The following is a 22,084-nucleotide window of genomic DNA, read 5'->3' on the forward strand; positions in this document are numbered from 1 at the left end:
GGCCTCGGGCAGGCACCAGCGGGGAGGGGACCCGGTTACCCAGTGACAGGAGCCGCCTCGCCTCGCCGCGGGCCCGGAGTTCAGTCAATGATTCTCCCTCCCTCCCGCCTGCCGGCCGGGAGATTAACCCCTCCGCTGCCGCCGCAGCCGGCTGCCCGGAGCTTTCGCAGCCAGAGCTCGCGTGGGCGGGCCGGGCCGGGCCGTGGGGCGGCCCCGAGCCGGGACTTCGGGCGGCCGGGTGGGTTTGTGTTGGAAAGAAGGTAACCGCGATAGCTAGTCAAGCGTCTCCCTCCAGTTACCTGCTGTCTCTCGGACTCTCTACATGGATCCTCTCTCTCTATCGCCATTCCCCACACCTCTTCTATCTATCTATCTATCTATCTATCTATCTATCTATCCCCACACACACCCTCTATCGATCCCTCCCTCCCAGCCATTCTCTCCTATTGCATCCAAATCCCCTGTTTTATTCCAATCCCTGGTCATGGCGATTGTTTTTGTCAGTGTCTCTTGTTCTGTCTGGGGTGACTTAGAGCCGTGGCTCTCAACCTTTCCAGACCACTGTGCCCCTTTCCGGAGTCTGCTTTGTCTTACGTACCCCCAAGTTTCACCTCATTTCAAAACTACTTGCTTACAAAATCAGACATAAAATACAGAAGTGTCACAACACACTGTTACTGACAAATTGCTGACTTTCTCATTGTTACCATATGTGATAAATGGTGGGGAGGGGGACCTCCCTTTTATGGACACTCAGCCAGCCACTTAGCTATAAAGTTCCTCTTGGTGGCGCTTGCTTTACCTGTAAAGGGTTTAAAAATCCCCCAGGTAAAGGAAAGGGAGTGGGCACCTGACCAAAAGAGCCAATGGGAAGGCTGAAACTTTTTAAAATGGTGCAAAAAGCTTTCCCTGTGTGTTCTGGGGTTGTTCTCCGGAGAGAGGAACAGAGCAAAGTCAGGACTATGCTGTAAAAAGCTTTTTGCCAGGTATGGAAATCATCCAATTAAGAACTACCCAAATATGTCAGTAGATCAGGAAATGTCTAGAAAGCTGCAATTAGGTTATTTCTTTTATTTTCTGTAAGGCTTGTGAACTCCTCTGTGCTAACCCCAGATGTTTTTGTTTTGCTGGTAACCTTTAAGCAGAACCTCAAGAGAGCTATTCTTGATGCTTAATTTTTGTAATTGTTTCTTTTACGATCTAGCAAAAAGCCTAAGTTCCAGATGTATTTTCTTTCTATTTGTTTTTAATAAAATGTACCCTTTTTAATAACAGGATTGAATTTTTGGTGTCCTAAGAGGTTTGTGCACATGTTGTTTCATTAGCTGGTGGCAACCGCTAATTTCCTTTTGTTTTCTTTCTCAGCTCTTCCCCGGAGGGGGGGGGTGAAAGGGCTTGTGGGTACCCCACAGGGAGGAATTCCCAAGTGCACCTTCCTGGATTCCAAGGGGGTTTTGCATTTGGGTGGTGGCAGCGTTTACCAAGCCAAGGTCAGAGAAAAGCTGTAACCTTGGGAGTTTAATACAAGCCTGGAGTGGCCAGTATTAATTTTTTTAGAATCCTTGCGGGCCCCCACCTTCTGCACTCGAAGTGCCAGAGTGGGGAATCAGCCTTGACACCGTATAATGGTAAAATAAATCAATTGGAATACAACTATTGTACTTACATTTCAGTGTATAGTATATAGAGCAGTATAAACAAGTCACTGTCTGTATGAAATTTTAGTTTGTACTGACTTCGCTAGTGCTTTTTATGTAGCCTGTTGTAAAGCTAGGCCAATCTCTAGATGAGTTGACGTATGCCCTGCAAGATCTCTGCGTACCCCCAGGGGTACACCTACCTCTGGTTGAGAACCAGTGTCTGACTTAGAGGAGGAGTAAAAAGCCCGTGAGAAAGCAGGAATCCTTATTAAAGCCCAGAGCTGCGGACACTGAAGTGGCTGGCAGTCTTTTCATTGACTTCAATGGGCGCAGGATGAGGCCCATAAATACTTGGCCCTATAGTGTAACTAACAAGTGGCGTGAAGAACAAAAAAGCATCTGCAAGGCGGTTGAGGTTTACACCATATTTACAAAGTTTTCCTGGGTATCAAAATCCTTCTCTGGTCAATGTGAAATCACAATTTTCAGATATGGGGGGGGGGGTCTGCTTCTGATTTCAGGCACACTGGTGTAAATCAGGAATCACTGGGGTAAATCAGTGGAGTCACACCAGTGTCCAACTGGCTTTTAAGCAAGATCGGAATGAGGGTGTTTGTCTAAAGCCCGCTGGCACCATATCTAAGCAGGGTGCAGTAGAGCTGTGCACTGCAGGAGAGACGGATAGTACGGATCGGAGAGGAAGAAATCATTTTGCCTTCTGCTCCCGAGGCACAGGTACATTTAAACATCTCATTCCAAACGTTTTCCCGGGAGCACTGGGAAGTCAAAGCATGTACGGGGACTGTGTCATCAAGATGTTCTTGAAGGGCCCCATACTGCTTCCACTAAAGTCAATGGCAAAATTCCCACCGGCCTCCCTGGTTACTGCCAGGACTGCTATAAAAGTGTGGAAAGCTTTGCTCCAAATTAGCAGTTTGCTGATGCCAGCTACCAATGGCAACATTGAGAGGCAATTGCTACAAAGTTACAGAGCACATGGTGTTAAAAAATTCAGTCCTTGTTAGTTAGTTAATTAGTTATGCGGTGTCCAAAGTGTGCTACAAAGTATAGAACAACCCACCAATTGCCAGTCGTTTGTCTCCCATTGAAATCATCATACCTGATGCTCAGTTGGTGTAAAACCATGTAGCTCCCTGTAAATCAATGATAACAATATACACCAGCTGGCCCAGTGGGACTTCAGAGTGGCAAGATCATTACAAGTCTTCATGTTGCTTCTATATGGAAATATTTGAATTGCTTACCTATAGCTAGCTAGTTAGCTGCCTCTGTCTCTAATGTACACAGTCCTAGTATCTGCGTAAGACAAATCACCATCTGTCGTTTCTGCAGATATAATTGCAGCTGACAGTATCTTTGGTGCCAGGCTATGCCACAGACTCACAACAGAAAGGTCAGCGGGTTGGGGTTATCACTGTTCGCAGTATCCTTCTGTCCTTCCAGTTGCTTATCTCAACAGGGTAGGAGTCCACAAGGCACCCTAAGGCCTTACAGCCTTTTTAACTACTGTGGCCAGAAGGGTGTTATATGTTATAGACGTGCAAAATATTATCGTTATTATTACTACTATTTGTTATCATTATTGGGACCCAAATCCAGCTCTCTTTACACAACCCGTAGGCGATCAACGCTTCTACTAACTCCTACGGGAGTATTGTTTGATTAAGAACAGAATCAATGCAATGGGGTTTGGTCCATAGTTATCGTCATGCCTTTAGATTCCTCAGGGGCACTCCTTAGGAGGACACACCTGCATCTCCAACTCCGGTTTCAAGCCCCAATGCCCAAGGTCTCTATTTTCCCTTGGTGATCTCACCCTGGAGAGACAGCTCCCGAAGGCCTTACTCAGCCAGAACTCCGGTTGAAGTCAGCCATGGAGAAACCTACAGTAACTGTATTGTTAGTGAAGATGCTTCTGTGCTGATGGGAGAGCACAGGAAACTCTCCTGCCGATATGGTGGTGTCTGCACTGGGGGTAAAGCTGTAGCGCTATATGTGAAGACAAGCCCTTACAAACCCAGGGTAGCAGAAACCTTTGCTGCATGGGGAAGAGCAGGTGCCCTTTGCTGTAGCATTCTCCTCACAGGCCTGGCCCCAACCTCTCCCTCCCCAGGGCTCTTCTCCCCTTCCCCTCCCCACGGAGGATTCTTAGATCCCAATCTAGAAAAGAGAAAACTTCCCTAAAGCCAAATGCATAGGACATTGTAGGCCAAGATGTGGCTTGTATGCAAAGGCATTATCTTCATCAAGCTTCCTGATGGCTCTGTTGTTTCTCTTGCTGATGAGCTTCCAGGAGGCCAGAGGTAATGGATTCCTCTGCCTTTCTGCCCATGAAGGGGTTTTCTGATTAATGATTCTCTGTTCTCTGCCTAATAAAGTCACTGGGTCTGATTCTGCTCTCACGGTGCTTTGTAATTCCATGGGCTGCAGAGACATTACTCCTTAACACCAAGTGACAGCACAATCGGGTCCATTGTCTTTCCGTGGCCACGCCTAGGGATCTGATGGGGTAAATCGAACATGGCAGTGGTAGGCCTGCTCGCAGATAGAAACATGGAGCCAGGCCCCCCTGCCACGTACAAGTTGGTAAATCAGGAATAACTCCGTTGAAGTCACTGACGGACAAGTGCAAGTGAGTTCAGAGTCAGACACCTGCATTCCAATCATAGAGACTTGCACCCTCGCTGCAAAGTTCAGCTCTGTATCCAAGTCGGAGGGATTTTGATCTGGGATTCTTGTTCAAACCTATCACTATTTATACCCAGTTTCAGAGTAGCAGCCGTGTTAGTCTGTATCCGCAAAAAGAACAGGAGTACTTGTGGCACCTTAGAGACTAACAAATTTATTTCAGCATAAGCTTTCGTGGGCTGCAGCTCACTTCTTCGGATGCATAGAATGGAACACACAGACAGAAGATATTTACACATACAGAGAACATGAAAAGGTGGAAGTACGCAGACCAACTGTAAGAGGCCAATCAACTGAGATGAGCTATCAGCAGCAGAAGAAAAAAAACCTTTGAAGTGCGTAGAGACTGTCCGGTTTGGCCAATGTACCTGGCAGAGGGGCATTACCTGCACATCTACCAACGTGATATATGCCATCATGTGCCAGCAATGCCCCTCTGCCATGTACATTGGCCAAACCGGACAGTCTCTACGCAAAAGAATAAATGGACACAAATCTGACATCAGGAATTATAACATTCAAAAACCAGTGGGAGAACACTTCAACCTCTCTAACCACTCAGTGACAGACTTGAAGGTGACAATTTTGCAACAAAAAACCTTCAAAAACAGACTCCAAAGAGAGACTGCTGAACTCGAATTAATATGCAAATTAGATACAATTAACTTAGGTTTAAACACAGACTGGGAATGGCTGGGTCATTACACTAATTGAATCTTTTTCCCCATGTTAAGTTCTCCTCACACCTTCTATGGGTCATCTCGATTATCACTTCAAAGGTTTTTTTAATTCTGCTGCTGATAGCTCATCTCAATTGATTGGCCTCTGACAGTTGGTATGCGTACTTCCACCTTTTCATGTTCTCTGTATGTATAAATATCTTCTGTAGGTGTGTTCCATTCTATGCATCCGAAGAAGTGAGCTGCAGCCCACGAAAGCTTATGCTGAAATAAATTTGTTAGTCTGTAAGGTTCCACAAGTACTCCTGTTATTTATACCCGTTTCATAGATTCATAGATTCTAGGACTGGAAGGGACCTCAAGAGGTCATCGAATCCAGTCCCCTGCCCGCATGGCAGGACCAAATACTGTCTAGACCATCCCTGATAGACATTTATCTAACCTACTCTTAAATATCTCCAGAGATGGAGATTCCACAACCTCCCTAGGCAATTTATTCCAGTATTTAACCACCCTGACAGTTAGGAACTTTTTCCTAATGTCCAACCTAGACCTCCCTTGCTGCAGTTTAAGCCCATTGCTTCTTGTTCTATCCTTAGAGGCTAAGGTGAACAAGTTTTCTCCCTCCTCCTTATGACACCCTTTTAGATACCTGAAAACTGCTATCATGTCCCCTCTCAGTCTTCTCTTTTCCAAACTAAACAAACCCAATTCTTTCAGCCTTCCTTCATAGGTCATGTTCTCAAGACCTTTAATCATTCTTGTTGCTCTTCTCTGGACCCTTTCCAATTTCTCCACCTCTTTCTTGAAATGCGGTGCCCAGAACTGGACACAATACTCCAGCTGAGGCCTAACCAGAGCAGAGTAGAGCGGAAGAATGACTTCTCGTGTCTTGCTCACAACACACCTGTTAATACATCCCAGAATCATGTTTTCTTGTTTGTTCTGAGCCTGGCTTTATTGGGTGAGGTTCCCTCCCCATCCCCCAGCTGAAAGATTGACACTGGCTCCCTGGTATTCATGTGTTTACGTTCCTAACTCAGTTCTTTTCTCACGGAAGGGCGAGGCGAGTGGTCATGGGGCTCTGCATTGTTAATTGTCACTGTGATAGAGAGCTAGTTGTAGGGCACAGGTCAATGAAGTTGCTGCCGGAAGACTGCAAGTTTGAGTGAAGTTAATTAATCTGTTTCTGTGGAGGGATTACTGAGACCTGGATGACAGGTTTCAGCGTGGTAGCCGTGTTAGTCTGTATCAGTAAAAACAACAAGGACATCAAGAGACACCTTAGAGACTAACACATTTATTTGGGCATAAGCTTTTGTGGGCTAGAACCCACGTCTGGGCTCATGAGACAATTGGCTCAGTAACTGGGAGGATATGTCATTGGGACTAGGAACAGGAAGCAAAGGGAGGAGAGAAATCTGGGAAAGGCACCTCCTCCTGCTGTGTACCTGCGTTGTGTCCTGCCCTGCTTGGATACTGAGGATGAAAGGTACCTGTGGTGAAAAAGAAAGAGACGGTGTGTGTTTGTGAGTAGGAGACCATATAAACAGGCTAGGCAGCGCTGCTCAGTGGGTAGCTGCAGAAGCACCCATGTGACAAGCACCACCGATGCGAAATTGGATGGGATCTTTAATAGTGATTGTGCAAATAAAGGGGCCTCTTCATTCACAGAAATAAAATGACACGACACACTCCTAAGTCCTTTCTTAGGTAAACATCCCAATGACTTCAAGGGGAGGTTCGCCTGAAGAAGGACCTTAGGATTGGGCCCCAGGCCTCAAGGCAACTGTAGCTATGGTTGTTTTCTTCTTTGATTACACATTTTCAGATGAAGATAATGAATATCCACACCCACGAAACTCCTAGACTATAGGGTGTAACTGTCCAAAGAGCAACTAAGTGCTTCAGTCTGGCAACTTGTAAATAGAGGATCTTATCTTGCAAATGATACTCACATGAGTAGGACTGTTCGTGCCACGAAACCAGCCAAATTAAAATGAGAATTTAGACATGCATTTTGAACAGGGAGTCTGATTAACCATTGGAACACACTACCTCGGGAAGTGGTGGATTCTCCAGCACTTGATGACCTCAGAGCTAGAATGGTGCCTTTCTGGAAGACCTGCTTTAGCTAAAGACAGGTTACTGAGTTCAATGTAGGTGCAAGTGGGTGAAAGTTAATGGCCGGTGATAGACGGGAGCTCAGACTAGATGGTCTAAAGGTCGCTTCTGGCCTTAAATCCAATCAATCTGTGACGGCAGCTCCTGGCTGGCTCCCCATTAAGTATCGAGCCCAATTCAAGGTCTCTATCCTGATATTCAAAACCTTCCATTGGATTGACCCCAGAAGCCTGTGAGATCACCTCCCCCTCCACAGCCATGACCTCCTTCAGTAGCTCCATTCTACTGGAACAATCAAAGTATCAGCCAGTAGCCGAAGGCTCATGAGTGTGCCAGACTGTGGAAATTCCTTCCTGTGAGAGAGGACTATGACCACAGGCTTGACCATTTTCAGAACAAATTGCAAGCCCTTTCCCCACTTTCAACATAGCTTTCCCTAAGTAGCTCTTCACACATATGCTTAGGGCTTAGTCTGAACCATATTGAAGTCAATGGAAAGACTCCCAGAGATACCAGTGGGCTTTGGATCAGTCTTTTACTCAGGCCTGGTTTGTGGCTTAAAAGTTCGGTTGACGTAGCTATGCCACTCGGGGTGTGAAAAATTCACACCGCTGAGCACCGTAGTTATGCTGACCTCACCCCCAGTGTAAACGTGGCTGGGTCTGTGGAAGAATTCTGCTGTCGGCCTCGCTAACGTTGCTCAGGGAGGTGGATTATCTACAGTGACGGAAAAACCCCTTCCATCACTGTAGGAAGTCAATAGATAGCTGCAGCGTTGTAGCTGTGCCACTGTAACACCGGTAGTATAGACATGGTCTTAGTCAATCTCACCCTCTTAAATTCACTCCTAAAAAAATATTTCTGGTTAATTAGATTTTCTCCCACATGATAAAGCTGGTGGAGATACAAGCAAATCTTCACTGTACGTGAGATAATGGTGTTTCTAATATCCATGGTCACCAGGAGGCCTAAAAAGCACCAGGTCAGTTTGATGCTTGAATGGGCTTTAAGTAAATATTATACAAAACTATGGCAAATGGCCAAATTCTGTCCTGTGGGAGTGTCACGTGTCTTGTGTTCCCAAGATCCCGTCACCCGGGGCAGGAGTTCAGGTGGCGGCTGGAGGTACAGCACGCAGAAGTGTTTGTATTGGGAGGAGCAGGCTGGCCATGTCCCTAGCCAGCAGACCATGCTCCACTGTAGCCATGATGCACTAGCCAGCATGGACGAAGCCGTTCCCCTTCTCTAGTGCCCTCCAGGGAGCTGTCCTACTGCTGTGTGAAGAGAGAAGTATCCCTCACCCTCTTCCCCTTCCAACTCACCCAGGCAACACATGGGATTGCACCCTAAAATTCACCTTGGGGTGCTGGGGGCTTGCGTGTCACTCTGGAGGGGACATGCTGGCCACAGGACCCCTCTGTGGAACTGCAGCCCTTTAACAGACTGACGGACGGCACATTCTGGACATTTTAGATCACGTTTTCCCCTCCTCTTTAGAACTGTCTCAGAATCACTGAGCACCCCAAAAGGTTCCTTCCACCCTTTGGAGAGAGGCATTTACTTGTAAAAGCCCTAGAGGAAGAGAGAAGCCACACAAAGGTCTTGCTGCTGCAGCTAAAGAGCATGTGGTATTCGAGTTAGCAAATGTTATTGCAAAGCGCAGGAACGTATCTTAGAGGAGGAGGGGGAAAAATAGCCCATGGCTGGGGTATTGCTGAATGTTTAGAGTCGGGGATCAGACAGTGGAGAGTGGGATGGATGGGATTGTCCCTGCTAACTTCCCCTCAACAAATAAATGACTGCTTGGGGCTGAGTGATGTGGGGGCAGGGATAGCTCAGTGGTTTGCACATTGGCCTATTAAACCCAGGGTTGTGAGTTCAATCCTTGAGGGGGCCATTTAGGGATTTGAGGCAAAAATCTGTCTGGGGATTAGTCCTGCTTTGAGTAGGGGGTTGGACTAGATGACCTCCTGAGGTCCCTTCCAACCCTGATATTCTATGATAATCCAGAGCCAATTGGCTTGTGTTAGGAGTGGGTAGCCTGGCTCTCTTGTTTCTACAGTCTCCACTCTCAGCTCTGCACACATTGCAGTGGAGTTACTCCTGGTTTAACCCACTGGCCCTGACAGCAGAATCAGGCCTGATGAAGTCCCACCAGCATGAAGTGAGCTCAGACCCAGGCTCACCATTTGTACAGGGCTCCAGGAGCCAGGTCCCGCTGAACCCCAGACCACAAAGCCAGCCTGTTGGTGACCTACTTGTGGCACTGTGTCCTCAAATTCTCCATAGAGATATTGTTATGGTATGATTGTGGCATAACAAAGATGTGTTTTATGCAAGATAAGGCATGTGAGAGGTCATTGGAAAGGTTATGATTTACAGAATATGAGTATCCAGTTTGTAGGCATGTATCATTTTGGTATCTGAAGTTAGGAATATTGTCTATGTATCTATTACAAATGTGTTTACACCTGGGGAACGCCAACTAGAAGAATGCAATTAGTCTAGATGGCTCGTTGGGAAGGGTCATTAAGGAGAACAATAGGTCTTAGAAGAGGCTAATCTCCCACCAGGAAGCCTTCCTGGGGACTCTGCAAACAGGCTTTGTGTTATGGCTGCAGAGACATGTGACCAAGTCACATGGTACTGGACTCCATGATAATACTAGTGTTTTTCCACTGACCGGGGGCGGGAATCAAACTGAGAGGCAAAGGATTCCAGCCATAGGCAAAGACTATTTAAGGCAGGGGAGTGACATTGTTGTGGTTCGTTCTTCATTGACTCCGAGCCCAAGGACTGCTGGAAACACCTGGGAACAAAAAAGACAGGACTAGGGGGAAGGGCTGAACCCAGGCTGGAGGGTTGTCTGGCCTGTCAAAGAAATATCTGGAGTTTTAAGCTGCAAGCAAGTGCAGCCTGCCTTCAAGAATCTCTGCAATCTGTCTAAAACAACATTTAGGGTGAGAATTTGCTACTTATAACCAGTTTCTTTAGTATATTAAGTTTAGATTGCATGTTTGTTTATTTGCTAGGTAATCTGCTTTGATCTGTTTGCTATCCCTTATAATCACTTTAAATCTATCATTTGTAGTTAATAAACTTGTTTTGTTTCATCTAAAACCAGTGCATGTGAAAATCATAACCTGGGGCAGAAAGCTGTGTATATCCCTCTCCACATTGAGGGAGGGGGTGAATTTCATGAGCTTGCGCTGTACAGCGCAAGATGGTACAATTTTGGGTTTACCCTCTAGAGGGCAGTGTGCACTTGAGAGCTAAGCAATTCCTTAGCTGAGCCTCTGTCATAACTATAAAGGGAAGAGTAACAGCTTTCCTGTGTACAGTACTAAAATCCCTCCTGGCCAGAGACTCCAAAATCCTTTTACCTGTAAAGGGTTAAGAAGCTCAGGTAACCTGGCTGACACCTGACCCAAAGGACCAATAAGGGGACAAGATACTTTCAAATCTTGGGGGGGGGGGGAAAGGCTTTTGTGTGTGCTCTTTGTTTTAAGGGGTTGTTCACTCTTGGGACTGAGAGGGACCAGACATCAATCCAGGTTCTCCCCATCTTTCTAAACAAGTCTCTCTTATTTCAAACTTGTAAGTAAAAAAGCCAGGCAAGGCGTCTTAGTTTTACTTTGTTTTCTCAACTTGTAAATGTACCTTTTACTAGAGTGTTTATCTTTGTTTGCTGTACTTTGAACCGAAGGGCTGGTCCACACTACCCGCCTGATTCGGTGGGTAGAGATCGATCTTCTGGGATCGATTTATCGCGTCTCATCTGGACGCGATAGATCGATCCCAGAAGCGCTCCCCCGTCGACTGCGGAACTCCTGCTCGCCGAGAGGAGGAAGCGCTGTCGACGGGGGAGCCTGCCTGCGCCGCGTGGACCCGAAGTAAGTAAATTTAGTTCGATCTAGGAAACGTCGACTTCAGCTACGCTATTCTCGTAGCTGAAGTTGCGTTTCCTAGATCGATCCCCCGCCCCAGTGTGGACCTGCCCTAAGACAGAGGGGGGTCCTCTGAGCTCTTTAAGTTTGATTACCCTGTAAAGTTATTTTCCATCCTGATTTTACAGAGATGATTTTTACCTTTTTCTTTAATTAAAAGCCTTCTTTTTAAGAACCTGATTGATTTCTCCTTGTTTTAAGATCCAAGGGGGTTTGGATCTGTATTCACCAGGAGTTGGTGAAAGGAAGGAGGGGGGAAGGGTCAATTTCTCCTTGTTTAAGATCCAAGGAGTTTGGATCTGTATTCACCAGGGAATTGGTGAGAGGTTTCTAAAAGCTTCCCAGGGTAGGGAATGGTGGCAGAGGGACCAGAACTAAGCTGATAGTTAAGCTTAGAAGTCCTCATGCAGGCCCCTACATTTGTACCCTAAAGTTCAAAGTGGGGATACAGCCTTGACAGCCTCGCCATGCAGAGCTGATTTCAGTGTCTGTGTGTCCCTACCTGTGTGCTGGTGAAAGTATGAGACTGGGAGCGTGTCTACAGCTTGTCACAGCATTACAGGCTGAAGGGGAACCCGGTCAGGTGGGCTCAGTGGTGCCCAGGGGTGAAAGTGGTGCCCAGGGGTGAAAGTAAGTTAAAGGACTTACCGGTACGCCGGAGTCCTGAGCGGGGGCGTGGCCTCAACCAGAAGAGGCATGGCCTCCGCCGGAAGAGGCGTGGCCTTTCAAGATTTAAAGGCCCTGGGGCTCCGGCTGTGTCTGGGAGCCCCAGGGCCTTTAAATCACCCCAAGCTACCAGCTGCAGAGGCAGCTGGGAGCCCCGGGGCTCAGGGGCGAATGAAAGGGCCCGGGGCTCCGGCCGCCGCAGAGCTCCGGGCCCTTTAAATCCCTACCCGAGCCCAGCTGCCTGAGCTCCGGTGGGGACTTAAAGGGCCTGGTGGTGCCCCAGTTCCAGGCGGCACTCCAAAGGTGGGGGGGAACCCATCACACCAGTCTAATAGGATTCACTGGTGGTTTAGCTCCTTTGCCATTCGGCAGGTGGCTGAGAAAAAGCAGTGTGGCTGGGACTCCCTTATGCCCATTGATCTCGCGGCATTAGGGTGGCTGCTGGGGGCTGTTGGCAGCTGGCAAAGATTAGAGCAGCTGTCGGGTGTCCCACAATCAGGGACCTGCAAAGGTGTCAGAGAAAATGGTGTGTGGCCCCTTTCGTAGCAGCCCCGCATGCTCCCCAGCCGCAAACTGGGGGTCTGAGACATACTTAGCATCATAGTCGTGCGCACGGGGAGTGCCGGGTGTGCACGGGCACACCCTAATGCAGGGGTGGGCAAATGGCTCCACTCTCCCGGTGCAGCAAGCCCGGGCCCCTCCCCTGCCTTCCCGGGCCAGCCCCCGCCTGCCACACACCCACGCAGGTCTCCCTGCCCTGCCTGCCACCCCCCCGTGGGTCTCGCCCCCCCTGCCCCAGAGCGTCTCTGCCTGAAAGAAAGCGGCGTGGGCCTCTCCCATCCCATGCCTGCTTTTGCTGCTGGTGTAGCAGCACATTCCTGCTCAACGGCTGTCTGCTGCCCCAGGGTCCTAGCGCCCCCCATCCCTAATTGGCAGGGCAGGCTTCCCTTACCCTGCCCTTCCGCCCTAGCCCTGAGCCTCTCCAATGCCCCAAACCCCTCAACCCCAGCCCCAGCCCTCATCCCCCCACACCCTAATCCTCTGCCCCAGCCCTGAGCCCCCTCCTGCATCATGAACCCCTCATCCTCAGCCCCAACCCTCATCCCCCTGCACCCTAATCCTCTGCCCCAGCCCTGAGCCCCCTCCTGCATCATGAACCCCTCATCCTCAGCCCCAACCCTCATCCCCCCACACCCTAATCCTCTGCCCCAGCCCTGAGCCCCCTCCTGCATCATGAACCCCTCATCAAAGCCACACTGCTGCAGCGCTGCCCAGGGCCGCTCCCTGGATGCGGCTCGCTGGGCTCCGGGAGAGGGGGGAGGCGGGAGTAAGTAGCATGGTAATCCTCTCTGAGCCGGGCACCCCTGGACCCCATCCCCCCCCCAGCTCTGAGCCCAGCCCCTCTGAGCCGGGGCACCCCCTGACCCCCCCCCACAGCCCTGACCCCCAGCTCCGAGCCCAGCCCCTCTGAGCTGGCCAGCTGGGCACCCCCGACCCCATCGCCCTCTGGCTCTGACCCCCAGCTCCGAGCCCAGCCCCTCTGAGCCAGGCACCCCCTGACCCCATCCCCCCCACAGCCCTGACCCCTAGCTCCAAGCCCAGCCCCTCTGAGCCGGGCACCCCCTGACCCCATCCCCCGCAGCCCTAACCCCCAGCTCCGAGCCCAGCCCCTCTGAGCCAGGCACCCCCTGACCCCATCCCCCCCACAGCCCTGACCCCTAGCTCCAAGCCCAGCCCCTCTGAGCCGGGCACCCCTCGACCCCATCCCCCGCAGCCCTAACCCCCAGCTCTGAGTCCAGCCCCTCTGAGCCGGGCACCCCCTGACCCCATCCCCCCACAGCCCTGACCCCCAGCTCCGAGCCCAGCCTCTATGAGCCGGGCACCCCCCGACCCCATCCCCCCACAGCCCTAACCCCCAGCTCCGAGCCCAGCCCCTCTGAGCCAGGCACCCCCCGACCCCATCCCCCCACAGCCCTGACCCCAGCACCGAGCCCAGCCCCTATGAGCTGGGCACCCCCCGACCCCATCCCCCCACAGCCCTGACCCCTAGCTCCAAGCCCAGCCCCTCTGAGCCGGGCACCCCCGACCCCATCCCCCGCAGCCCTAACCCCCAGCTCTGAGTCCAGCCCCTATGAGCTGGGCACCCTCCGACCCCATCCCCCCACAGCCCTGACCCCCAGCTCCAAGCCCAGCCCCTCTGAGCCGGGCACCCCCTGACCCCATCCCCCCACAGCCCCGACCCCCAGCTCCGAGCCCAGCCTCTATGAGCCGGGCACCCCCCAACCCCATCCCCCCACAGCCCTGACCCCAGCGCCAAGCCCAGCCCCTCTGAGCCGGCACCCCCCGACCCCATCCCCCCACAGCCCTGACCCCAGCGCCGAGCCCAGCCCCTATGAGCTGGGCACCCTCCGACCCCATCCCCCCACAGCCCTGACCCCTAGCTCCAAGCCCAGCCCCTCTGAGCCGGGCACCCCCCAACCCCATCCCCCGCAGCCCTAACCCCCAGCGCCGAGCCCAGCCCCTATGAGCTGGGCACCCCCCGACCCCATCCCCCCACAGCCCTGACCCCTAGCTCCGAGCCCAGCCCCTGTGAGCCGGGCACCCCCTGACCCCATCCCCTGCTGCCTTGACCCCCAGCTCCAAGCCCAGCCCCTGTGAGCTGGGCACCCCCCGATCCAGAGCCCAGCTCCCCACCCAGCCCTGGGCAACAGCAACGCCACCCCCAGGCAGTGATAGCCCATTGGCACCAACCATCACCATCACCCAGCGACAGCCCATTATGTAATTGCAAATGTATACATACCATTAAAGCATTTCATGTTTTTAAATAATGTATTGCGTGTATTTTCAAATTATTAAAAATTAATTTTTGAATGTATTTCACTGGTTATTTTTTACATTTCCAAATACATGTTACTAGAGTATTGCAACTTTTTTTTAGGGAAGGAGCCCCCGAAATTGCTTTGCCCCAGGCCCCCTGAATTCTCTGGGTGGCCCTGCCGGCGGGACCTGAGCTCCTCCTGCTCGGCCGCAGCTCACAGCCCCGCCCCCTTACCACGCGGCTCTGAGCAGGAGGAGCTCAGGCCCTGCTGGAGCCACCACGGCGCGGCTGCGCTGCCCAGGGCCGCTCCTGGATGCGGCGTGCTGAGGCGCCAGGGGAAGGCGGAGGTGGGGGGGAGCCTCCGACATTCTTGTGGGGGCCCCTGCGGGGCCCGGGGCCTGGGGCAAATTGCCCCACTTGCCCCCCCCCCGGGCGGCCCTGCATCCTCAGCCAGAACCCTCATCCCCCCGCACCTAATCCTCTGCTCCAGCCCTGAGCCCCCTCCTGCATCATGAACCCCTCATCCTCAGCCCCACAGCCCTCACCCCTGCACCCCCTCCTATCCCCAAACTCCCTCCCAGAGCATGCACCCCCTTCCCCTTCCCACACAGCCCCTCCTGCCCCCAAACTCCCTCCCAGAGCCTGCACCCCCTCCCTCTGCACCCCCTCCCACTCCCAAACTCCCTCCCAGAGCCTGCACCCCCTCCCTCTGCACCCCCTCCCACTCCCAAACTCCCTCCCAGAGCCTGCACCCCTCACCCCCTCCTACGCCCCCACCCCCAGCCCAGAGCCTGCACCTAAACTCCGTTTCAGAGCCTGCACCCCTCACCCCCTCCTGCACACCCACCCCTTGCCCCAGCCCGGAGCCTGCACCCAGCACCCAAACTCCATCCCAGAGCCTGCACCCCAGACCCCCTCCCCCACCCAAACTCCATCCCAGAGCCTTAGGCAGGTGGGGGGCGGAGTTGGGGGGGGGGCGGGTTCTGGGCACCGCCAAAATTTCTACAAACCTGCCACCCATGCGTGGGGCAGTGTGTCTGGTTCTGCGCAGAGCAAAACATGCTGCTAGGAGCTTCGTGGTAAGGGGGCCAGGGCCGGTGGGGTTGGATAAGGGGTGGGGGCAGTCAGGGGACGGAGCAGGTGGGTGGATAGGGGGTGGAATACCAGGGGGGTGGTTAGGGGTGGGGGGTCTCTGGAGGGGGCAGTCAGGGAGCAGGGGGGGTTGGATGGGGCATGGGAGTCCCAGGGTCTATCGGGGGCGGGGGATGGATAGGGATCAGGGGAGTCAGGGGACAGGGAGCAAGGAGAGTCCTGGGGGGGGAGTTAGGGTGGGGGGTCTCTGGAGGGGGTGGTCAGGGGACAAGGAGCTGGGGGGGGGTTGGATGAGTCGGGAGTTCTGGGGGGGGGGCCTGTCAGGAGGCAGGGGTGTGGAGAGGGGTTGGAGCAGGCAGGGAGCAGGGGGGGGTTGTATGGGTCGGAAGTTCTGGGGGTCCTGTCAGGGGGCGGGGGTGTGGATAAGAATCCTAGGGAGGCAGTCAGGGGACAGGTAGGGGGTAGGGTCCTAAGGGGGCAGTCAGGAGACAAGGAGCAGGGAGGCTTAGCTAGGGGGTGGAGTCCTGGGGGGGCAGTTAGGGGCAGGGGTCCCAGGAGGTGGTAGTCAGGGGACAAGGAGCAGGGGGGGTTGGGGATTCTGAGGGGGACAGTCAGGGGGCAGGAAGTAGGAGGGAGTGGATGGGGGCGGGGCTCAGGCAGGGTGGGGGCGGGGCTAGGGCGGGGCTCCCTGGGTGCACACCCTAATGAAATGTGCTGCGCACGCCTATGCTTAGCGTGGCGAGAGAATCCAAGAGTAGAGTTCCTTCCCAAATCCACTCTGATGCAGGTCAAACTCTGATCCTGAGGGGGGAGGAATTCCCTCCTCCTCCCTCACGTTCCCAAAATGATCACCTCCAAGCATCCAGACGTCTGGGAACGGTTAACGATGGCCCACTGTGACCCAGCCCCCCAGAGCCTGGCAATCCTGTGAACTGCCTCCAGGCTATTAGCCCACCGAGCAACAACATCCAGTGTAGCGTGAGTATCACGCAAGTTCTTTGCCTCACTCGCCTTTAAGCTCAGAAGGCCAGATCCTCAGCTGCTGTAACTCGATTGACTTCAGTGGGGCTGACTGACGCCAGTCGAGGATGTGACCCAGGGTCTTTTCAATGCTTACATCATGCGCTGGGCTCGGGGCTGTGCCACAATTGTCTGCGTTTTATCCCTCACAAGGGCACATTTTCAGCTCCGTGTTCCATCGTTTGAGACAGTTGAGAGGCGCCCCTGCCTGACCCAACCCAACCCAACCCAGCCACGCCGGAGCTGGGGCCTCTCACCCAGCCCTGAGCTGCTGCAGTGAGAGAGGGCTGGGGGGAGTCCTCTCTCCCCACCACAGCCCCAGGGCAGCCTGCACCCCAAGCCCCTCATCCCTGGCCCCACCCCAGAACCTGCACCCCCCACATCCCAACCCCCTGCCCTAGCCCTGAGCCCCCTCCCACACTCCGAACCCCTCATCCCCAGCCCCACTCCAGAGCCCGCACCCCCAGGCAGAGCCCTCACCCTCACCCCTCCGCACCTCCACCCTCTGCCCCAGCCCTGAGCCCCCCTCCCACACTTCAAACCCCTCAGCCCCACCCCCACCACACATCACCTCCATATTGGTGCACATCCCAAAATTCATTCCACACATGGATGTAAAAAATGAGAGGGAACACATGAGTGCTGGGTCACACATGGCCTATTTCTAATTGCTCATCAACACAGTCCAAAAGGCGAGACAACACCTCATTGTCAACAAACACTTTCCCACCATTTGTTCTTTCAACCACAATGGGTGCGGGGGCAACCCCCGGTCTCAGACTGCAAGCTCTTTAGGGCAGGAACTGGCTTTTTGTTCTGTGTTTGTACAGTGCTCAGTCCGTGCCTGGTCTGTGACGAGTGCTCCTATGAGTTAGCACAATACTGCCATCCACAGTCAGCTGATCCTCATAAGCAAAGTCCTGTACGCATAAATGATTGTCAGCTGGTTTGGATTTGCTGAAATTGCGCATTATGGCCCGGGTGCAACAAGAGACTTTAGCAAGTACATAACGTTAAGCAGATGAGTAGTCCCATTAACTTCAGTAGGATCACTCAGTCCTGCGCTTGTTCTGAATCAGGGCCTCGTTACATTCAAGTGGTACGAGATGGCCATACCTCTCCATTCCGTCCCAAATGTCTGTGCTCTTCCATTCAGCATCTGCACATCTGACCCTCTCCCATATATTCTTTGTTGTCTGATCTTCTTTGTCCTCTCCGATACATAGATAGCCAACCTGTTGCATACACGCTGTGCAGCCTGGTATATTAAGATCATTGTTATTAAGAATATTTATAGTTGCCCATGATGCAGTGGCAGGGAAAATATTATTTTAATACCAAAAACACTACCAGGCTGTACCACTATTGAGGTCAATGGGAATAGGCACAATAGTAAACCCTACATCTGGGAATACGTGGCCATAAGCCCCTATGCTGCAAACAATAACCAATGAGCAGGGCCGGCTTTAGGACCTGCGGGGCCCAATTCAAATACCCGGCGGCGGTCCGGGTCTTTGGCGGCTCTTCGGTGGCGGGGGGTCCGCTCCGCATCTTCCGCAGCACCGAAGGACCCCCCGCCGCTGAAATACCGCCGAAGACCCAGAGTGGACCGCTGCCGGGTGAGTAAGGCGCGGGGCCCTCTTCGGTGCGGGGCCCGATTCCGGGGAATCGGGGGAATTGGCCTAAAGCCGGCCCTGCCAATGAGCATCCACATATGGATAAGTCAGGCATGTGCATGTTTGGCTCAGGGCCTTAATGAACAAGAATCAATACTAAATAAAAGTCGCTGCCAAATAAATGAATTAATACATATCAATGTTGATTGAAGAGGACTATTAAATACTGAATAAATAAGTGAACACTCCATGCAATGCACAATCTGTGGAACTCCTTGCCAGGGGATGTTGTGAAGGCCAAAAGTATAACAGGGTTCAAAAAAGAACTAGATCAGTTCATGGAGGATAGGTCCATTAATGGCTATTAGCCAAGACAGATTGGGAGCATTGACCCTATGCGCCAGTTGTCCCTAAAGCTCCGACTGGCAGAAGCTGGGACTGGATGACAGGAGATGGATCATTTGATAATTACCCTGTTCTGTTCGGTCCCTCTGAAGCAGGTGGCACTGACCACTATTGGAAGAGAGGACATTGGACTAGGACCATTAGCCTGACCCAGTATGGCTGTTCTTATGTTTAATAAAAAGCAAGGCTCCAGTCCTGTAATGCACTTCAAATGAGCACAGCCCCTGAGCCATGGGAATGCGTCAGAATGCAAAGGGGGTCACCTGCGTGGGGTTTATTGCAAGATGAGGGTCTTGATGAATTTAATAAAAATCAATATTTGTTAAAAATTACTGAGAAATTAATAAAGAGCAATACTCTTAAAATTATTGATGGTAAAGAAATGAATATAAATTAATACTGAACACAATTAGTGCAAGATCAGTACAAGAATAAGAATTAGTGCTGATTAAACATTAATGATCATTAAGGCTGCGAGTCTGTCACGGAAGCCACAGATTCTGTGACTTTCCGTGACTTCTGCAGTGGCAGGTGCTGGCTCAGGGGTTGCCCGAGCCAGGCAGCCCCTGGGCCAGCAGCAGCAGTTTGGGTGTGTGGGAGAGGGCTCAGGGCTAGGGGCAGGGGGTTGGAGGGTGTGTGGGAGGGTGCTTACCTTGGGGTGGGGGGCTCCCCGGCTCCCACTGGCATGGCCCTGCAGCTCCTAGGTGGAGGGGCCAGGGGGCTCCGCGCGCTTCCTGCGCCCACAGGCCCCGCCCCTGCAGCTCCCATTAGCTGCGGTTCCCGGCCAATGGGAGCTGCGCAGCCGGCGCTTGTGGTGGGAGCAGCGCGCAGAGCCCCCTGGCATCTCCGCCGCCTAGGAGCTGCAGGGACACATGGAGCCAGCCCCGCCAACCCTCCCCCCCAGCACCTGCAGTGCCCCCTGACCGCCCCCCCCCAGAACACACAGACCCCTACCCAAGGTTCAGTTCGGGGTATATAGTAAAAGTCACGGACAGGTCACAGGCCGTGAATTTTTGTTTCCCGCCGGTGACTTTAGCTAAAAAATACCCGTGACTGAAACGTAGCCTTAGTGATAAGCCCATACACACCAGGCTGAAATACCAATGGTGTCAGCACATCTAGCAACACCATAGAAAGAGGAATGCCCAGGAAGGACCCCTCTGGCAGGGTCACGTCCCCCAGCTCAGAGGAGAAGGAAGCTGCAGGCTCTCAGTGGCCATGGGAAATAACCAGGCGCATGAACAGGCTGTAACTGCAAACTATGCACCCATGAGCTGGGCAGACGCCAGTGGCGTATGAATGTGACAGAAGGTAGAGCCCCTTCTGCCAGCGAAGTCAGGATGGCCGAGCGGTCTAAGGCGCTGCGTTCAGGTCGCAGTCTCCCCTGGAGGCGTGGGTTCGAATCCCACTTCTGACAAAGCTTTTTTTTTTTTTTTTCCTTTCTGTGACCCCTTTGAAGCCCTTTATATTTCAAATGTGCCCTTCCCGGGCTCCGCTGCGGGGTAACCGGGCAGCACGGGCACAAACAAAACAACGATTTCACACCCGGTTTTAGGCGCTCTGGGAGCCGGGGGCACCGCAGCGTGAAATCCAAAAGGTTGAGCTTTGTCAGAAGTGGGATTCGAACCCACGCCTCCAGGGGAGACTGCGACCTGAACGCAGCGCCTTAGACCGCTCGGCCATCCTGACAGCCGTGAGCGTCAGCGCCCGCCCGTGGGTAGATAAGCGTCTTAGTCTCCGCGCAGCCGCACTTTGACTTCATCCCCCAGGGAAACTGAGCGCAGCCGCACTCCGCCCGAGCCCGGACTCCGCGCAGCCGCACTTCGAATCCCTTCCCGCGAGCGCGGGTCGCCCTTGGCCCGGGGTCCTCGCAGGCCCGGTGGGGGCGAGACCGGTTGGGTCTGACCGGCCCCTGCCACGGGCTCCCCCCTTCCCCGGTCCGGCCTCCCCCCCGGCTCCCTTCACCCCCCCTCCGTCCCGCCCCCCCCAGCTCCCTCCGGCCCAGACCCCCCCCGCCTCCCCGGGTCCCTCCGCCCCCCTCCGGCCCAGCCCCCCCCCCGGGCTCCCTCCGCCCCCCCCGGCTCCCTCCGTCCCGCCCCCCCCGGGCACCCTTCGTCCCCCCTCCGGCCCAGCCCCCCCCCGGCTCCCTCCGCCCCCCTCCGGCCCCGCCCCCCCGGGCTCCCTCCGCCTCCCCCCGCCCCCCTCCGGCCCGGCCCAGCCCCACCCCGGGCTCCCTCCGCCCCCCCCCACCCCCCGGCTCCCTCCGCCCCCCTCCGTCCCGCCCCCCCCGGGCACCCTTCGTCCCCCCTCCGGCCCAGCCCCCCCCCCGGGCTCCCTCCGCCCACCTCCGGCCCAGCCCCCCCCCGGGCTCCCTCCGCCCCCCCGGCTCTCTCCGCCCCCCTCCCGTGCTCCCTCCGCCCCCCTCTGTCCCGCCCCCCCCGGGGCACCCTTCGTCCCCCCTCCGGCCCAGCCCCCCCCCGGGCTCCCTCCGCCCCCCTCCGGCCCAGCCCCCCCCCGGGCTCCGTCCGCCCCCCCGGCTCCCTCCGCCCCCCTCCGGCCCAGCCCCCCTCCCGGGCTCCCTCCGCCCCCCTCCGGCCCAGCCCCCCCCCCGGGCACCCTTCGTCCCCCCTCCGGCCCAGTCCCCCCCCCGGGCTCCCTCCGCCCCCCTCCGGCCCAGCCCCCCCCCGGGCTCCCTTCGCCCCTGTTCAGCAGGGACCCCCCCCCCCATCCCTCCCACTCCACCGGCCAGCCCCGCCCGGCTCTCCTCCTTCCTCCCTCCGGCTCCTTTCCCTCCCCTCCAGCCTGGACTCCCCCTGGCTTCTCTTCTCCTCCGGCTAGGACCCCCCCCCCCCGGCTCCTTTCCTCCCTGTGGCCGGAAACCTCCCCCCCCCCCCCCCAGCTCCCTTCAGTCCCCCAGCTGCCCCCACCATGGCCTGGACCCGTGCGCCCCCCCCTCCCCCCAGCTTGTCATCATGAGCCAGCTGCAGCGTGGGGTTAGGGTGGGGGTGTAGTGGTCGGGTCTAGCCCAGGTGTGATGTGGTTTGTGGGTGTCGCTGCGTTATTAGCACGTGGCTGCCCCAGCCCGGGCGACGAACTGCGCAGGTGTGAGGCGCATAGCATAGACGGGGCCTAAGGCACCTTTATCCCAATATTACTGTGTTCACGCTAGGGGCTGTATTGGTATCAGTATCAGTAGATCAGTAAAAATCACCTCCCTAACCAACATAGTCGTATTGGTACCAAATCTGTGTGTTGAGCAGGCCTCACTGCATTACCCCTCACCACCTACCACACTGCAAAGTGATGAAAACGCCAAGCCAGGTCCACACTAGGACATTTTGTTGGCAGAGCTATGTCGGTCAGG

The 22,084-nt window shown here is 54.3% G+C and overlaps 2 non-coding genes across 2 annotated transcripts; one reads left to right on the top strand and one right to left on the bottom strand.

Annotated features, from left to right (window-relative positions):
* The first annotated feature begins 20,054 nt into the window (after nt 1-20,054).
* Nucleotides 20,055-20,137, top strand: TRNAL-CAG (transfer RNA leucine (anticodon CAG)). Its single transcript has one exon. It is a non-coding gene; the product is annotated as a tRNA-Leu (tRNA).
* A 189-nt stretch (nt 20,138-20,326) lies between these two features.
* Nucleotides 20,327-20,409, bottom strand: TRNAL-CAG (transfer RNA leucine (anticodon CAG)). The gene has a single exon. It is a non-coding gene; the product is annotated as a tRNA-Leu (tRNA).
* Nucleotides 20,410-22,084: the final 1,675 nt, after the last annotated feature.

This window comes from Emys orbicularis, chromosome 14 (genome assembly GCF_028017835.1).
Source record: "Emys orbicularis isolate rEmyOrb1 chromosome 14, rEmyOrb1.hap1, whole genome shotgun sequence".
In the NCBI taxonomy this organism is placed as follows: Eukaryota; Metazoa; Chordata; order Testudines; family Emydidae; genus Emys; species Emys orbicularis.